Source organism: Rhincodon typus, chromosome 35 (genome assembly GCF_021869965.1).
Source record: "Rhincodon typus isolate 14 chromosome 35, sRhiTyp1.1, whole genome shotgun sequence".
NCBI lineage: Eukaryota > Metazoa > Chordata > Chondrichthyes > Orectolobiformes > Rhincodontidae > Rhincodon > Rhincodon typus.
Genome location: NC_063366.1, coordinates 24,680,606 through 24,695,709, shown reverse-complemented (window position 1 = coordinate 24,695,709; position 15,104 = coordinate 24,680,606). Strand labels below are relative to the sequence as shown.

The following is a 15,104-nucleotide window of genomic DNA, read 5'->3' as shown; positions in this document are numbered from 1 at the left end:
TTGACAAAGTCTACATAAGGATTAATATGTAATATTCAAGCACATGGGATTGGGGGTAGAGTATTGAGATGGGTAGAAAATTGGTCAGCAAAAAGCCAACAAAGAATAGGAATGAATGGGTCATTTTTCTAAATAGCAGGCAATAACTAGTGGGTTACATCATGGATTCCTGCATTGCTTATAAGGGAGAATATCACAGCTGTATTGCAGGAGGACACATTGGAGGACTCATGCAGCAAGGGCATTTGGATAGAGCTCAGGAATAAGAAAGGTGGAGTCACTTTGATTGGATTGCAGTAGAGGCCTCCCAATAGCTAGTGGATGATAGAGGAATTATGAAAACCCGGAGGCTTGTAGTGGATGATTTTAACTTCCCCTGTATTGACTAGAACTCACTTAGTGCCAGGGGCTTGAATGACAGAGAATTTGTTAGGTGTGTCCAGCATGTTTTTAAAATAATATGCAAATAGTCCAACTAGGGAAGGGGCTACACTAAGACTGGTATTGGGGAATGAGACTGGCTAGGTGATCCAGGTTCAGTGAGGAGCATTTTGGGAACAGTGACCATAATTCTGTAAGTTTCAAATTACTTATACACAAGGACAAGAGTAGTCCATAGGTGAAAGTACTAAACTGGGGAAGGCTAACTACTACAATATTAGGCAGGAACTGGTGAATGAAGATTGGGGATGCTAAGTCTATATCTGGCATGTGGGAATATTTTATAGTCCACTCGATTAGAGTTCAGGACCAGCATGTTCCTGTGAACATGAAGAATAATGGCAAGATTTGGGAACCTTAGACGACAAGAGAAATTGAGAGCTTAGTCAAAAAGAAAAAGGAGATATACCTAAGATCTGGGAAACTGTGGACAGTCAGAGCACTTGTAGAATACAAAGAGATTATGAAAGAACTCAAACAAGGAATTATGAGGGCTAAAAGGGACCGTGAAATGTCTTTGGCAAACAGGATTAAGGAAAATCCCAAGGCATTTTATATACATATATAAGGGGCAAGAGGATAGCTAGAAAAAGGGTAGGTCCCCTCAAGGCCAAAAATTGGAGAAATGATTTCACAGTTCACTATTCTCTCTAGTTTAGTATCATCTACAAATTTTGAGATCTTGTCCTCAGTACCCATCTCCAAATTGTTTATATAGACCAGAAAAAGTAAGGGTCCCAACACCAATTTCTGGGGAACATCACTTTCAACTTGTCTCCAATATGAGAAATAGCCATCTATACCTGCCCTCTCTTTCCTAACTTTTAGTCAACTTATAATCCACACTTCCAAGGACCCATCAATCCCAAACATTTCTAATTTGCTAACCAAATTGCCATATGGTATCGTATGAAATGCTTTCTGAAAGTCCAAATATACAACATCCACAGCACTACATTCATCCACTATCTGTGTCATCTCAACAGGGAGTTCAATCCAGTTTGTCAGACATGACCTGCATTAATGCGTTGACTGTCTAGTATTAACTCATTTTCCTCTAAGTGCGTGTTTACTTTATCCCATATTATCACTTCTGTCAGTTTTCCCACTGTTAATGTCAAACTAACTATTTCTTGTGTTATTCTGTGCCCCTTGCTTAAACAATGGAGTCACATTGGCAATCCTCCAGTACCCTGGGATAATCCTTTGTTCCAAGACACCTGGAAAATTTCTGTCAACAGCTCTACAATTTGCTCCCTTACCTCTCTCAGCAATCTAGGATACATACCAATCAGGCTGCCAACTTCTCTACCTGGAGTACTGCCAGCCTTTTTAGCACCTTTACTTTACCCATCACTATGCTGCTCAGTTGCTCAACACTCACATTTTTAATTGGGTCATCATCACCATTTTCTAATTTGGTAATAACAGAAGCAAAATGTTCATTTAGCACCTTTGCATCAGTGGACAGTTTACCCTGCTTACATGAAACTAAGAATTGTCATTCCTGGACATCTGAAACAAAAAATAAACAGAAATTGCTGGAGAAACTCAGCAAGTCTGGCAGCATCTCTGGGAAGAAATCCGAGTTAATATATTGAGTCTGGTGACTGTCCATCAGAGTTCTGAGTCTCTACACACATTTTGTTTCTTCCACAGTGTTTCAATTACAGAGAGTTTATTGTCCGGACTGTTTCATCTGCAGACAATGTTTCATCTAATGTTTCATATGCAGTGTTTTATTTACACAGTTTAATCAACAAACAGCTTTTCATTAATAAACTGTTTCACCTGCAGACAATATTTTACTTGTAGTCAGTATTTCATCAACAGTGATCTGTCTCACACTGTGTTTAATCTATAGGGTGTTTCTTCTACAGATAATGTTTCATCTATAGCCAATGTGTTTCATCTGTAGACAGTGTTTCATCTGTGATGTTTCATACAGTGTTTAAGTGACAGTTTTTCAGCTACAGTGTTTCACCTCCAGCCAGCATTTCACTTGCAGACAGTGTTTCTTCGACACACTGATCCATCTGTACACAGTGTTTAATCTACAGACAATGTTTCTTCTGCAGTGTTTCTTCTACAGTCTTTCAACTACAGACAGTGTTCCATCAACAGAGTGTTTCATCTATAGGCAGCAATAAATCTATAATGTTTCATTAGGAGACTGTCTTTTATCTACAGATAGTGTTTCATCTTCAGACCATGTTTCATCTGTAGACATTGTTTCACCTGCAGTATTTCATTTACTGTCAATGTTTAATCGATAGACAGTTTTCCATTTACAGTGTTTCACCTACAGGCAGTATTTAACTTGCAGACAGTATTTCATCCACAGACAGTGAACCGTCTGCATACAGTGTTTCATCTACAGACAATGTTTCTTCTCCAGACAGTGTTTCAATTACAGACAGTGGTCATTTCGCAGACAAGGTGATGCATCTATAGACAGTCTTTCATTGGGAAACGGTCTTTCATCGAGAGACAGTGTTTCATCAACTATCTCCCAATGAAACACTGTTTATAGATTGATCTTCTCTCAGAATTAACATTGTAGAAGAAACACTCTCTGTAGATTAAACAGCATGCAGATGAATCACTGTCTGTTGATTAAACACTCTGTTGATGAAACTGTCTGCGGAATGAACACTGACTGTTGTTGAAACACTGCTAATGGAGGACATACCCCTGGCTGTATCAATGGTGCTGAGGTGGAGGTGGTCACTACAGTCAAGAAAGTACACCAACACCTCTACTTCCTCAGAAGGCTAAGGAAATTCAGCACATCCACAATGACCCTTACCAATTTTTATAAATGCACTATACAAAGCATCCACTCTGGATGCATCACAACTCTGTATGGTAACTGCTCTGCCCAAGACACAAAAAAATTAGAGTTGTGAACACAGCCCAGTTCATCATGAAAACCAGTCTTCCTTCCCGTGACTCCATCTATACTTGCTGCTGCCTCAGGAAAGCAGCCATCATGATCAAAGACCCCTCCCACCCCAGGTATACTGTCTTCCACCCTCTTCTACTGAGCGGAAGATATAAAAGTTTGAAAGCACATACCAACAGGTTTAAAGACAGCTTCTTGCCTGATGTTATCAAACTAATGAACGGTCCTCTCATATATAAGAGTATGTTCTGCATTCTGTTCTATTACCTTGATGTACTTATGCAAAGTATGATTGGTCTGGTTGGCATGCAAAACAATACTTTTCATTATATTGCTCTATATTTAACAATAATAAATCAAAGCAAATACACAGTGTTTCATCTTCAGTCAATGTTTCATCTGCAGTGTTTCATCAACAGACACTTTTTAATCGAGACAATGCTTCACCTACAATGTTTCATATGCAGACAGTTTCATCAACACAGTGTTTCATCTGTAAACGGTATTGCATATACAGTCAGTATTTCATTAGCAATGTTTCTTCTACAGACAGTGTTCATTCAGAAGACAGTGATACATGTACTGGCAGTGTTTCATTGGGAGACAGTCTTTCATCTACAATGATATATCTACAATCAGTATTTAACCAACAGTCTTTCATCTACAGTGATCCACTTGCATCCAGTGTTTAATCGACAGACAATATTTCTTCTTCAAATAGCATTCATTCTGGAGACAGTGAGATATCTTCTGACAATATTTCATCAGGAGATAGTCTTTCATCTACAGTGATACAGCTACAGTCAGTGTTTAATCAATAGTTTTCATATACAAGCAGTGATCCACCTGCAGTGTTTAAACTACAGACAGTGTTTAATCAATAACAAGATTTCTTCTCCAGACAACGTTTATTCTGAAGACTGTTCATTGTGTTTCTTCAGGAGACAGTCCTTCATCTACAGACAGTGATACAGTGTTACATCTACAGCCAGTCTTTCATCTAGTGTTTCATCAACACAGTGTTTCGTCTAATGTTTCACCTAAAGACCATCATTTGCAGTGTTTCATCTACTATTTCACTTAAACAAAATGTTTAAATGACAGTTTTTAATTGAGAGGCAGTGTTTTGTGTGCTGACAGTATTTCATCCATAGTGTTTGATAGTTTAATTGACAGTTTTTCAACTACAGGCAGTGTTTCCCCTATAGTCAGTGTTTCAACTTCAGGTGTTTTTTCACTGTGACTTGTAGATAAAACCCTTTCCAGTGTCAAACCATTGAGTGCTGTTCGACTGCACAGTGAATAGCATTAATCCATTGAAAACAGTAAGGACATGCACGGAATGAATGTGTCAGTACAGTGAACACATTAACGATGTGGAGTGCATTCATTAGTGTCAACCCAATGAGCACAATAAGGCTGCACAATGAATACATTTGTGTCCATCCAGTGAGAACAGTGTATTCATACACTGTATGTATTAGTGTCAATCCAAATAACACCTTAAGCAAATACAATGAACGCATTAGTTTCAAACCAGTGAGCACAGTAAGATTTACAGTGAATGCATTAATTTTAAATTTTCTTATTCCTTCATGGGCTGTGGGCATTGCTGGGAGACCAGCATTTATTGCCTGTCCCTAGTTGCCCCTTGAGAAGGGGGTAGCAAGTTACTTTCTTGAACCACTGCAGTCCATGTGCTGTAGGTAGACTCACAACGCCCATTGGGAAGGAATTCCAGGATTTTGACCCAGCGGCACTTAAGGTACAGTAATATATTTCCAAGTCAGGATGATGAATGGCTTGGAGGGGATCTTGCAGAAAGTGATGTTCCTAAATATCTGCTGCCCTTGTCATTTCCAGATTAAGTGGTCATGGGTTTCAAAAGTTCTTTGATGAGTTTCTGCAGTATATCTTGTAGATGGTACACACTGCTGCTACTGAGGTGTTAATGGTGGAGGAAGTGGATGTGGTGCAAATTAAGCGGACTGCTTTGCCCTGGATGCTGTCAAGCTCCTACAGTATTATTGGAGCTGCACTCATCCAGGCAAGTGCAGTGTATTCCATCACATTCCTGACTTGTGCCTTCTAGGTGGTGGACAGGCTTTAGGGACTCCGGAAGTGAGTTCGTCACCACAGTATTTCTAGCCTCTGGCCTGCTCTTACAGTCACTGTATTTAGATGGTGTGTCCAGTTGAGTTTCAGTTAATGGCAACCCCAAGGATATTGAGCGAGGGGGATTCAATGATTGTGGCACCATTGAATGTCAATGGAGTGGTGGTTGGATTATCTCTAATAAGAGATGGTCATAGCCTGGCATTTGTGTGGCACAAAGTCTTCTTGCCACTTGTCAGCCCAAGCCTGGATATTGTCCAGATCTAGTTGCATTTGAATATTGACTGCTTCAGTATCTGAGGAAACATAGAAAATAGATGCAGGATTAGGCAGTTTACCCCTTTGAGCCTGCACCACCATTCAATACGATCATGGCTGATCATCCTAGTATCCCATTCCCTCCCTCTCCCCATACTGCTTGATCCCTTTAGCTGCAAGAGTCACTTCCAACTCCCTCTTAAATAGATCTAATGAACCGACCCCAACAGCTTTCTGTGGGAGAGAATTCCACAGGTTCACAACTTTCTGAGTAACAAATTCTTCCTCATCTCAGTCCTGAATGGGTTACCCTTACTCTTAGACTGTGATCCCAAGTCCTGACTTCCCCAACATCAGGCTTCTAGCCTTTCCAGTCCCATCAGGATTTAGAGATAGTAGGAACTGCCGATGCTGGAGTCTGAGATAACAGGGTGTGGAGCTGGATGAACACAGCATGCCAAGCAGCATCAGAGGAGCAGGAAAGCTGACTTTTCGGGTCTGGACCCTTCTTCAGAAATGGGGGAGGGGAAGGGGGCTCTGAAATAGAGAAGGGGGAGAGGCTGTGATAGAAGGTGGATAGTGGAGCAGATAGGTGGAGAGAAGACGGATGGTCAAGGAGGCAGGGATGAAGCTAGTAAAGGTGAGTGTAGATAGAGAGTTGGGATGGGGGTTGGTCAGTGAGGAGAGAGGGGTGGGTAGGTGGGAGGGAAGATGGACAGGTCAAAGAGATGGGAATGAAGCTAGTAGGTGAGTGTTGGTCAGTGAGGTGGGAGAAGCAGAGACGTGGGAGAGAAGACGGACAGTTCAAGGAGTTGGGGACGAAAGGGGGGTGCTGGTCTTGGGATGAGGTCAGGGGTGGTGAGATTTTGAAGCTCGTAAAGTCCACATTGAGACCATTGGGTTGTAGGGTTCCTCCTTCAGTTTTCGGGTGGCATCGTTGTGACACTGGGGGAGGCCCAGGATGGACATGTCGTCCAAGGAGTGGGAGGGGGAGTTGAAGTGGTTCGCAACTGGGAGGTGTTGTCGTTTGTCACGAACCAAGCATAGGTGCTCTACGAAGCGGTCTCCGAGCCTCCGCTTGGTCTCTCCGCTGTAGAGGCGGCCATATCGGGAACAGCAGACACAATAGACCACATTAGCCGATGTGCAGGTGAACATCTGTTTAATGTGGAAGGTTTTCTTGGGGCCTGGGATGGAGGTGAGGGGGGAGGTCAGCACCTCCTGCGTTTGCAGGGAAAGGTGCCGGGGGTGGTAGGGCTAGTGGGGAGTGTGGAGTGGACAAGGGAGTCATGGAGAGAGTGGTCCCTCCGGAAGACAAGGGTGGGGAGGGAAATATATCCTTCGTAGTTGGGTGAGATTGCAGGTGGTGGAGAATGATGTGTTGAATCTGCCCCTACAGCTAGCAACTCTACAGTCAACACCAGCCCACAGACCTGCCAGGTTTTCAGCATTCCCCTAGATCTCCCCCTCACTGAGGCAAAGGCTGAGGACTACCCGAACATCAATGAATACCACTTACGTCTGGATGTTGAAAGTTTTTCCGCTGCCTCCGCCTCCGCGCTTATTTCTTTAATCACGAGTCTAACCCCACCTCTACAAACCCCTTCTCCCGCCTCCAACATACCCCATCCTCCTGGGCACCACCCCAACGCCTCCTACTCACCCTCGACCTCTTCATCTCTAAGTGCCGTCGCGACATCAATTGCCTCAACCTCTCCACCCATCTCACACACTCCAGTCTCTCCCCCACAGAATGTGCAGCCCTCTGCTCCAACCCTAACCTCACTATAAAACCTACGGACAAGGGACCTTTATATCGGCAAGGCCAGGCGCCAACTCTCTGACACTTTCTCCTACCCGCCCCCCTAGGTCATGACCCCACCCATGACCACCAAAACACCAACTCCCAGACCATCCATAGCCTCATCACCTCAGGTGACCTCCCACCCACAGCCTCCAACCTCATTGTTCCCCAACCCCGCACCACCCGTTTCTATCTCCTTCCCAAAATCCATAAACCTGACTGCCCCGGTCAACCCATTGTGTCTTCCTGCTCCTGCCCCACCGAACCTATCTCCACTTATCTCGACTCTGGTCCAGGAACTCCCCACCTATGTCCGGGACACCACCCACGCCCTCCACTAACTCTAAAACTTCCGATTCCGTGGCCCTCAACACTTCATCTTCACTATGGACATCCAATCCCTGTATACTTGCATTAAGATCATAAGAACTAGGAGCAGGAGTAGGCCATCTGTCCCCTCGAGCCTGCCCCACTATTCAATAAGATCATGGCTGATCTTTTTGAGACTCAGCTCCACTTACCCACCGGCACACCATAACTTTTGATTCCTTTACTATTCAAAAATTTATCTAGCCTTGCCTTAAAAGCATTCAGCGAGGTAGCTTCAACCGCTTCATTGGGCAGGGAATTCCACAGATTCACAACCCTTTGGGTGAAGAAGTTCCTACTGACCTCAGTCCTACATCTGCTTCCCTTTATTTTGAGGCAATGCCCCCTAGTCCTAGTTTCACCCACTAGTGGAAACAACCTCCCTGCCTCCACCTTATCTATCCCCTTCATAATCTTATATGTTTCTATAAGATCTCCCCTTATTCTTCTGAATTCCAATGAGTATATTCCCCATGCAGATGGTCTAAAAGCCCTCCGCTTCTTCCTCTCCCGCAGGCCCGACCAGTCCCCCTCCACCGACACCATTATCCGCCTAACTGAACTCGTCCTTATCCTTAACAACTTCTCCTTCAACTCCTCCCAATTCCTACAGACAAAAGGGGTGGCCATGGGTACCCACATGGGCCCAAGCTATGCCTGCCTCTTTGTAGGATAGGTGGAACAGTCCCTCTTCCGCAGCTACACTGGCCCTATACCCCACCTCTTCCTCCATTATATTGATGACTGTATCGGCGCCACTTCGTGCTACCACGAAGAGCTTGAACAGTTCATCCACTTTACTAACACCTTCCACCCCAACCTTAAGTTCACCTGGACAATCTCTGATATCTCTCTTTCCTTCCCGGACCTCTCTGTCGCCATCTCTGGTAACCACCTGGAAACTGGTATCTATTTCAAGCCCACCAACTCCCACAGCTACCTAGACTACACCTCCTCTCACCCACCTTCCTGCGAGGAAGCGATCCCCTATTCCCAATTCCTCCGCCTCTGCTGCATCTGCTCCCAAGATGGACATCCCAGATGTCCTCGTTTTTCAAGGACTGCAATTTCCCCTCCACAGTGGTTGAAAACCGCACCTCAGCCCTCACACCCCCTCCCAGCAATAAAAACAAAGACAAAGACAGAATTCCCCTTGTCCTCACGTATCACCCCGATAACCTCCGGATTCAATGCATCATTTTCCGCCACCTGCAATGTGACCCCACTACGAAGGATATATTTCCCGCCCCACCCTCATCTGCCTTCCGGAGGGACCGCTCTCTTCGTGACGCCCTCATCCGCTCCACACTCCCCACTAGCTCCGCCACCCCTGGCACCTTTCCCTGCAAATGCAGGACGTGCTGACCTGCCCCTACACCTCCCCCCTCACCTCCATCCCAGGCTCCAAGAAAACCTTCCACATTAAACAGACGTTCACTTGCACATCCACCAATGTGGTCTATTGTGTCCGCTGTTTCCGATATGGCTGCCTCTACATCAGGGAGACCAAGCGGAGGCTCGGAGACCGCTTCTCTCCCATCTCACTGACCAAACCCCACCCCCACTTGCTACCTACACTCACCTACTAGCTTCATCCCCTTCTCCTTGGCCTGTCCATCTTCCCTCCCACCTACATGCCCCTCTCTCCTCACTGACCAACCCCCATCCCAACTCCCTATCTACACTCACCTTTACTAGCTTCATCCCCGCCTCCTTGACCGATCCGTCTTCTCTCCACCTATCTGCTCCACTATCCACCTTCTATCACAGCCTCCCCCCCCCCTCCCCCATTTCTGAAGAAGAGCTGAGACCCAAAAAGTCAGCTTTCCTGCTCCTCTGATGCTGCCTGGCCTGCTGTGTTCATCCAGCTCCACACCTTGTTATCTCCATCAGGATTTATATTATTTCTAACAGACCCCCCTCATTCTTCTAAAGTCCAGTGAGTAAAATCCCAGTCGATTTGGTCTTTTCCTATATGTCAGTCCTGCCATCCCAGGAATCAGTCTGGTGAACCTTTGCTGGACTCCCTCAATAGCAAAAATGTCCTTCCTCAGACTAGGAGACCAAAACTGCAAACAATACTCAAGGTGTGGCCTCACCAAGACCCTGTAGAACTGCAGCAAGACCTGCTTAGTCCGATATTTAAATCCTGTCACTATGAAGGCCAGCATGCCATTAGCTTTTCTCACTGCCTGCTGCATCTGCATAGCAACCTTCAGCGACTGTTCCATCATGACACCCAGGTCTCGTTGCACTTCACCTTTTCCTAAACTGCCACTATTCAGATAATAATCTGCCTTCCTGTTTTTTGGACCAAAGTGAATAACCTCATATTTATCCACATTATATTGCATTTGCCAAGAATTTGCCAACTCATCCTGTCTGTCCAAGTCACCTTGCAGCCTCTTAGCATCCTCCTCACAACAAATACTGCCACCCAGCTTAGTGGCATCTGCAAACTTGGAGATATTGCATTCAATTCTTGCGTCCAAATCATTAATGTATATCGTGAACAGTTGAGGTCCCAGCACAGAACCCTGTGGCACCTCACTCGTCATTGCCCACCACTCTGAAAAGGACCTGTTTATTCCAACTTCCTGCTTCCTGTCTGCCAACCAGTTCTCTATCCATGCAAGTACATTATCTGTCATACCATAAGCTTTAATTTTCCTTACTAATTTCGTGTGGAACCTTCTCAAAAACCTTTTGAAAGTCCAGATACACAAGATATACTGATTTACCCTTCTCCATCCTATTAGTCACATCCTCAAAAAATTCCAGAAGATTTGTCAAGCATGATTTCCCTTTAGTGTATCCATGCTGATTGTGTCACTGCTTTTCAGATGCTCAGTTATTACATCCTTAATGATTGACTCCAGCATTTTCACCACCACCCAGATGTCAGGAGTCACAAATGGTGCTGAATATTGTGCAATCAATCATTGGCGAACATCCCCACTTCTGACCTTATGATGGAGAGAAGATCATTGATGAAGCAGCTGAAGATGGTTAGGCCTAGGACATGACGTTGAGGAACTCCTACAGTGATGTGCTGGAGCTGAGATGCCTGACCTCCAACAACCACAAGTATCTTCCTTTGTGCCAGGCAGGATTCCAACAGCGGAGAGTTTGCCCCTTGATACCCATTGATTTCCATTTTTAATAGGGCTCCTTGATGCCACACTCAGTCAAATGTGGCCCTGACATCAAGGGCTGTCACTTTCACCTCACCTCTGGAATTCAGCTCTTTTGTCCATGTTTGAATCAAGGCTGGAACTGAGTGGCCCTGGCAGAACCCAAACTGGACGTCACTGAGCAGGTTATTGCTGAGCAGTGCTGCTTGATAGCACAATTGGTGAGACCTTCCATCATTTTCCTGATGATCAACAAGTAGACTGATTGGGCAGTAATTGGCCAGGTAGGATTTGTCCTGCTTTCTATGTACAGGTCATGCCTGGGCAATTTTCAACCTTGTCTTGTAGGTGCCAGTACTGGAAGAGCTTGGCTAGGAGAGCAGCAAATTCTGGAGCACAAGTCTTCAGTACTATTGCTGGAATGTTGTTAGGACCCATAGCCTTTGCAGTATCCAGTTCTTCCGACTGATTCACTCCATGTGATATCAAGAAACTAATTGGTTGAAGACTGGTTTCTATGAATGCTGTGAATGCTTCATCCATATCTTTTGCAATGATGTGCTGGACTGTTCCATCGTTGATGCTAATCCAGGGAACACAGTAAAGCTATACAGTGAAAACATGACTTGTCCCTGATTTGCGAATGCTCAACTTACAAACGCTCGTATTTACAAACAGCTCACAAATAAGGGGTGTTTTGGATCACAGAGTGTATCCAAGTGGTTTTTTTTGGGTTCAGTTAAATGTAGTTAACAGAAGACTCGACAACAGCAATTTGCTTAAATATGAACATTTATTGAATAATAATAAAAAACAAAAGAAAGGAACATTTATTCATAAAATAAAAAGAATGAAAAAAAAAGAGAGGAAAAAAGCAATAAGCCTCACACCCTTTTGCCTGTCGGGTCCCCTCGATTGACTGCTGGTCTGGAGGCTGAGGTTGTTCTTGGCACCATTCATGATTCCAGTCCGAGGTGAAGTCCAGAGGTTTGGAACAAAACTCTCTCTCTTATACAAGTGTAACAAACAGCCAGGCACAGAATAACAATTTACAGAAAAGCATGCTGATTGTGCTGTCTTCAGCATGTACAGGAGTGTTCACAGACCTCAATCAAGATTATGCAGCTGTTGAAAATCAACAATTTTAGCCCTTCAGCCCATCCTATACAATCCACCCCGATGACATTTGACAGCGTATGTTACAATTGCAGAAGCAGATATAAATCAGTGACAGCCATGTGAGAACATACAAGAAGAGTACGTAAGCTACATTAGAAGATTAAAACTTCAGTGAAAATAACTATAATCAGTAGGAATAATATAACAATAAGGTGTATGATCAAATTAATGATCACAGTGGCATTTGGGGACCAACCCTTATATAAATATATATATATCACATCCCAATGTACAGTAAAGGCCATGATAGAACTGGAAAGTCGTGCCACGTGCCTGTGTGTTTCCGATGTGCTCAAAATTGAGAGGTGCCCACAGAGGATTAATGTTTTCATGCCTATGTTAATGGCAGTAATATCTTTAATCACAGCCACCGCGCAACTGTGTCACATACATACACGCAACTTAATCTATTTTGGCTGTTGTCCTGGAGTCGAGGATCCTGTTGCTGAACGCCCTCAAAACCTGAGAGAGGAGATGGAAAAAAAAAAGTGTGCCAGACTAGCTGGCTGTAAGTCGATTTTATGTTTTTTCAGTTAATCTATTTATATAATTTGCTGTAAAATGCAGTATATTCTAGATTTGCATTCCTTAATTGTGTTTTTTTTTAATCCTCCAGTTCCCTATATGCACATCACTTCACCCAATAACAGTAAAATAATACCATACATGGATTCAAAATTTCTCCAGCTTTCTTCATCTGTATCCGTCTTGAGGATACTTCTTCAATATGTTTCCTCCCTTGCCGATTTATGAATGACTGTACCATTAAGTGGTAACTACCTCCATATGCAGGTACCCCTTTGAGCTACAATATACATGGTATCAAACAATACAGCTCTAACATTCATCAGGCTTTACCTTCAGCTTATGTATCCCGCCATTTATTTTCCCCGGGGGGTTCCCTTACCACAGACTCCAACACCACCTAAGTTTTAGCTCAGCCTTCTTTCACATACACCAGCTGTCCTAACACATTACAATTTCACCTACTGGTTTAATCATAAAAAAATGCTCAAGATGGGCTTTGTGTATGTCATCCAATGGGCCCTTTCACTCTGTCCACTATTTCTTCTCCCAGAGTCCATATTCTTTAATGTCTGTAACATTTTGACATATTAGCCCATCACACTTTCTATTTTGATTGTAATTCTTTTTACATCCCTTTCATTGTTTTTAAGTCAGTTTCTCTAGGGATCTGTGTCACTGTTTTATCGTTTAAACTATGTTTGTCTGCTCTTCCAAGCTACATTAATCCTTTTGTCAAGTAGGTATACATGTCTGAGACCCGTTCTTCAGTGCATGTTTTGTATCTCTTGTAACATTCATTTTTGCATACTTACATCCGCATCCCATGACCATGTCACACATTCTTGACTCCCACATGATCTTATCAAATGATCTATGAGGTTTTACTTATCTCTCCACGTTTGGTTCCGATGCCTTGGGTAGTGGTTTGAACACCAATTCAATCTTTCTTAAAACAAAAGACAAGAACACAAACATCACCAAGAGAAAGCTATCAGTTTGGTACTCTCATTTAAACTTTCTTTTCACTAAAATGCATTTTAACCTCAATTGCCATTTCAACCCATTATTCTAACTTATTTTTTCCTTCTGCCATCAGTCTCCACCCTCAATTACCTCATCTCATTCAATTTTGCAACTTAATTATTATCACCACATCTAATTCGAGAGATCTGTAGAGATTTGCAGTCCATGAAATATAATCCTATAATTTTTAAAACAGAAGTCAAACATTTTTTTTTTAAAGTTACTTGATGACTCATTCTAGATATTATTATATCTCTATGTAAATTTGTCCAAATTCAAAATTCTTTTTATTCCCTTAAAGTCTCTAACCATTTTTAGGCATTGAAACCATTGAGACTGTGTGTATCATTTGTCATTATTAAACGCAACAAATTAGAAGAGACCCACCACCTCATCAACAAGGTATTCACAGGGATTAAATTCACAAGGGAAGAAGAAACCAAGAATCAACTTCCGTTTCTGGATGTTAAAGTAGAACAATTGACAAACGGGGAGTTCCAAACCTCAGTAGGCAGAAAACCAAACCATACAGATCAAATCCTCAACTACCACAGCAACCACCTGAACGTCCACAAACAAAGCTGCATTAGGACACTATTTAAATGCACCAGGACACACTGCAACACTCCAGAACTACACCGTGAAGAGGAAGAACACTGATACAAGATCCTCGCTTTAAACGGATATTCCCGCAACTTCATCCACAGATACCTAAAATGACAGACAACAACAGGAGGGCACAGTGCAACCTAACACACTGACCACACTGCCCTACATCAAGAACATATCAGAACTGACAACAAGACTCCTAAGGCCACTAGGAATCATGGTGGCCCACAAGCCCACAACCACTCTACGACGAATACTTACAAGAATTAAAAGGCCCCATTCCCACAACATGCAGAACAAATGTGGTTTACAAAATACCATGCAATGACTGCCACAAACATTACTTTGGACAGACAGGAAGGAAACTAGCCATCAGAATACACGAACATCAACTAGCAGCAAAACAGCACGATGAACTCTCCTTAATAGCCTTCATTGTCTGAATGTACAGACATCAGTTTAACTGGGACAAAGTAACCATAGTAGCCCAAGCCAAACATAGACACGCATGGGAATTCCTAGAGGCTTGGTTCTCCACCCATACTTCAATCAACAAACATATAGAATTGAATTCCATATATAAACCCATACAGATCAAAACCAGAAATGACAGTACTCACCATAATGGACAGGACAGTACAAATTCCAAGTGGAGTAGAACAACATCACTTCATGGGAGGCTCCACTGATGATGTCACCTAGCACGGTGGAGAAACATCTGAACAGAAACAAGCCAGCT

The 15,104-nt window shown here is 43.3% G+C and overlaps 1 protein-coding gene across 1 annotated transcript in view; it reads left to right on the top strand.

Annotated features, from left to right (window-relative positions):
* LOC125487047 (carcinoembryonic antigen-related cell adhesion molecule 1-like) overlaps positions 1 to 15,104 on the top strand; it is a 191,810-nt gene that overhangs the window by 13,760 nt on the left and 162,946 nt on the right. The gene's annotated exons all lie outside the window — the stretch shown is intronic.